The 5,000-nt window shown below is 38.3% G+C and overlaps 1 protein-coding gene across 2 annotated transcripts in view; it reads right to left on the bottom strand.

Annotated features, from left to right (window-relative positions):
* The window catches only part of LOC133536410 (syntaxin-binding protein 1), a 92,877-nt gene that overhangs the window by 292 nt on the left and 87,585 nt on the right, over positions 1 to 5,000 (bottom strand). For both annotated transcript variants that reach the window (XM_061876904.1, XM_061876905.1), the window contains one exon: positions 1 to 5,000. This exon is cut by the window's left edge and continues 292 nt beyond it; it is cut by the window's right edge and continues 1,501 nt beyond it. The gene's annotated coding sequence lies outside the window, so the exon portion shown is untranslated.

Raw genomic sequence — 5,000 nt, 5'->3', positions numbered from 1 at the left:
GGGTTTTAAATTGTATTTTTTTTTTTTTTTTAAGTCCTGCAAAGCCATTCACCATTGCAACAGAGGGCAAAAAAAATCAGGGTAAATAAACAATACATTTCTTTTTTGTTGTTGTTGTTTCCGACTGACTACTAAACAAGCTACGCACGTCACAAAAAAAAACACAGCGGCTTCGCATTGGCGTGGGTCGATAAAGGAAAAGTTTGCACTACTTCACAGTCCCAAATATCACGAGAGTCAACAGTGAGACGCTAAACGACAACATGTGGCGCGTACACAAAACTACTCGGTGCGTGATGCAACATCCTTGCTAAAATAAATAAGACAGGATACAATACTGAAATATAACCGGGCCCTCGCTCCGAGTACGGGACGATAGCGACTTTTATAAGTTGCGTTCGATTCTGGATACTTCGTCAAGTTGGCTGTCGGAGAAAAAGCCGGAAAGTTGTCATGATAACTGTAAACTTAATAAATGTTTACTAGATAACCTTCACTAATAATATGATCAATTACAGCGCAACCCGTTTTTAGCTTTGCATATTTACTTGTCATCTTATAGACGTACTGAGAATGGGTGATGATTTTTTTTTTTTAATATTATAATTTTTTATATATGTACATATCTTTCTTCCGGGGAAAAAAATAAATAAATGAGTGAATTATATATTTTTGAATTGAATTATATTTGTATAGCACTTTTCTCTGGTGACTCAAAGCACTTTACATAGTGAAACCCAATATCTGAGTTACATTTAAACCAGTGTAGTTGGCACTGGGAGCAGGTGGGTAAAAAGTGTCTTGCCCAAGGACACAACGGCAGAGACTAGGTTGGCAGAAGCGGGGATCGAACCCGGGACCCTCAAATTGCTGGCACGCCAACCCTATAAACCGAGCAGTACCGGAACCGTGCGTTGTGTCGCGGTGGTAAAATCCAAGCTCGTACTCCCATGCTTTTATTTTGAAGGCTACCTGCTACGAGGGATGTGAACAGCTCACAATTCAATTGTAATCCAACTCTCGGGGTAATGATTTGATTCGGGATATAATATTTGGCGCAAAAATGATGAATAAAATATTTTCAAAACAACTTACAAAAGGATAACGTGTACTTGCAAAGATGGTTTGGAAAAAAATCGAATAAAATTCCATCCATCCATTTTCTACCACTTATTCCCTTTGGGGTCGCTGGTGCCAATAACAGCTACAATCGGGGGGAAGGCAAGGTACACCCTGGACAAGTCGCCACCTCATCGCAAGTCGATTCTTAAAAATGTTGAATCGGTTCAGTTTCCGTAAAAAAATTGATTAACACACAAATTTAAAAGTTTTTACAGTACCAATGATTGTCACACACACACTAGGTGTGTTGAAATTATTCTCTGCATTTGACCCTTCAGGGGAGCAGTGAGCAGCAGCGGTGGCCACGCCCAGGAATAATTTTTGGTGATTTAACCCCCAATTCCAACCCTTAATGCTGAGTGCCAAGCAGGGAGGTAATGGGTCCTGTTTTTATAGTCTTTGGTATGACTCAGCCGGGGTTTGAACTCACGACTTGCCGAGCTCAGGGCGGACACTCATTATTATTTGGACTTGATTCAACATTTTTAGGAATCAATTTTTTTAAAATATGTTTTTGTGGCCATCTCAGCGCTTGCTTTCTGAGGAGTTACTTTTGTAGCCCGTAACCTGTTTCGAAAAGGTTCTACTATATGTTGTATCCCAAATCATTTAATGCGAGAATCGGTTTTTGAATGGAAATTTGGGTTTAATCCGGAATCGTTTCACAATGGAGTTGTCAACCCAAAAGAATCGGAATCAAACTGAATTGAGAGTTGTTGCAAGATTCACATCCCCGTTAACGACTCGAGTGTTTATGTTGTCAATATTGCGACACATCAACATAAACGGACCTATTTTGTCGACATAAGCTAACCATCTAAGTCTGAAGTTAGTAATAAGAACGTGATGAGTTTGTGGACATAAACGGTCCCGACGAGAGCGGGTTCCACTGCATTCGATCCCCAGCCTTTTATCAACTTTAAAAATCCGTAAGTCCTCTTTGTGAGCACTAGGGGGCAGCAGCTCAGAAACAGGAAGTGAGAGTTCCAAAGTAAAAGTATTAGTGCAGTGAATTTGCATAGATTGATAAACCTGTGTGTGAATATTCTCCTTCACGGAGTCTTGTCCTCGGGGCGCTGAGTCCATCGCAACGTTTCGCCTCGGTCCCTCCATCAGCTCACGCTCAAAAGGTCGAGCATTTCTAGTCTGGACTAGAAAGGACGGACTACACTAGATTGTTGCGGCTTGTGCAGCCCTTTGAGACACTTGTGAAACACACCTTCTCATTCAATGTGTTTTCTTTGTTTCCATGACTATTTACATTGTAGATTGTCACTGAAGGCATCGCAATTATGAATGAATGTGGAGTTATGCACTTAATAAAAAAAAGGGGAAATAACTGAAACGTTTCTTCAAAATAGCCGCTCTTTGCTTGGATTACTTTTTTTTGCACACTCTTGGCATTCTCTCCATGAGCTTCGCGCACACCTGTGAAGTGAAAACCATTTCAGGTGACTACCTCTTGAAGCTCATGGAGAGAATGCCAAGAGTGTGCAAAAAAAAAGTAATCCAAGGGCGGCTATTTTGAAGAAACTAGAACATAAAACATGTTTTCAGTTATTTCACCTTTTTTTTGTTAAGTACATAACTCCACATGTTCATTCATAGTTGTGATGCGTTCAGTGACAATCTACAATGTAAATTCAAAGTAGTGATGCCTTCAGTGACCATCTACAATGTAAATTAATAATTGTGATGCTTTCAGTGACAATTTACAATGTAAAGACATAGTAGTGATGCCTTCAGTGACCATCTACAATGTAAATTCACAGCTGTGATGCCTTTAGTGACAATCTACAATGTAAATTCACAGTTATGATGCATTCAGTGACAATCAACAATGTAAACTCAGTTGTGATGCCGTCAGTGACCCTCTACAATGTAAATTCATAGTTGTGATGCCTTCAGTGACCATCTACAATGTAAGTTCACAGTTATGATGCATTCAGTGACAATCAACAATGTAAACTCAGTTGTGATGCCGTCAGTGACCCTCTACAATGTAAATTCACAGTTGTGATGCCTTCAGTGAAAATCTACAATATAAATTCATAGTTGTGATGCCTTCAGTGACAATCTACAATGTCAATTCCTAGTTGTGATGCCTTCAGTGACCATCTACAATGTAAATTCCTAATTGTGATGCCTTCAGTGACCATCTACAATGTAAATTCATAGTCGTGATGCCTTCAGTGACCATCTTCAATGTAAATCATAGTTGTGATGCCTTCAGTGACCATATACAATATAAATTCATAGATGTGATGCCTTCAGTGACAATCTACAATGCAAATTCACAGTTGTGATGCCTTCAGTGACCATCTACAATGTGAATTCACAGTTGTGATGCCTTCAGTGACAATTTACAATGTAAATTCACAGTTGTGATGCCTTCAGTGACAATCTACAATGCAAATACTTAGTTGTGATGCCTTCAGTGCCCATATACAATATAAATTCATAGATGTGATGCCTTCAGTGACAATCTACAATGCAAATTCACAGTTGTGATGCCTTCAGTGACCATCTACAATGTGAATTTCCTATTTGGGATGCCTTCAGTGACCTTCTACAATGTAAATTCATAGTTGTGATGCCTTCAGTGAAAATCTACAATATAAATTCATATTTGTGATGCCTTCAGTGAAAATCTACAATATAAATTCACAGTTGTGATGCCTTCAGTGACCATCTACAATGTGAATTCCTATTTGTGATGCCTTCAGTGACCTTCTACAATGTAAATTCATAGTTGTGATGCCTTCAGTGAAAATCTACAATATAAATTCATATTTGTGATGCCTTCAGTGAAAATCTACAATATAAATTCATAGTTGTGATGCCTTCAGTGACAATCTACAATGTAATTTAACAGTTGTGGTGCCTTCAGTGACAATCTACAATGTCAATTCCTAGTTGTGATGCCTTCAGTGACCATCTACAATGTAAATTCCTAGTTGTGATGCCTTCAGTGACCATCTACAATGTAAATTCATAGTCGTGATGCCTTCAGTGACCATTTACAATGTAAATTCCTAGTTGTGATGCCTTCAGTGACCATCTTCAATGTAAATCATAGTTCTGATGCCTTCAGTGACCATCTACAATATAAATTCATAGATGTGATGCCTTCAGTGACAATCTACAATGCAAATTCACAGTTGTGATGCCTTCAGTGACCATCTACAATGTAAATTCACAGTTGTGATGCCTTCAGTGACCATCTACAATGTAAATTCACACTTGTGATGCCTTCAGTGTCAATCTACAATGTAAATTCACAGTTGTGATGCCTTCAGTGACCATTTACAATGTAAATTCACAGTTGTGATGCCTTCAGTGACAATCTACAATGTAAATTCACAGTTTTGGTACCTTCAGTGAGCATCTACAAAATAAATTCATAGTTGTGATGCCTTCAGTGACCATCTACAATGTAAATTCATAGTTGTGATGCCTTCAGTGACAATCTACAATGTAAATTCAAAGTTGCGATGCCTTCAGTGACAATCTACAATGTAAATTCAAAGTTGCGATGCCTTCAGTGACAATCTACAATGTAAATTCATAGTTGTAATGCCTTCAGTGACAATTTACAATGTAAATTCACAGTTGTGATGCCTTCAGTGACCATCTACAATGTAAATTCATAGTTGTAATGCCTTCAGTGAAAATCTACAATGTAAATTCACAGTTGTGATGCCTTCAGTGACCATCTACAATGTAAATTCCTAGTTGTGATGCCTTCAGTGACCATCTACAATATAAATTCATAGTTTTGATGCCTTCAGTGACAATTTACAATGTAAATTCAAAGTTGCGATGCCTTCAGTGACAATCTACAATATAAATTCATAGTTGTGATACCTTCAGTGACC

This window comes from Nerophis ophidion, linkage group LG17 (assembly GCF_033978795.1).
Source record: "Nerophis ophidion isolate RoL-2023_Sa linkage group LG17, RoL_Noph_v1.0, whole genome shotgun sequence".
Classification (NCBI taxonomy): Eukaryota; Metazoa; Chordata; class Actinopteri; order Syngnathiformes; family Syngnathidae; genus Nerophis; species Nerophis ophidion.
Note: the sequence above shows the minus strand (reverse complement) of the source record. Positions and strands in the feature narration are given on the sequence as shown.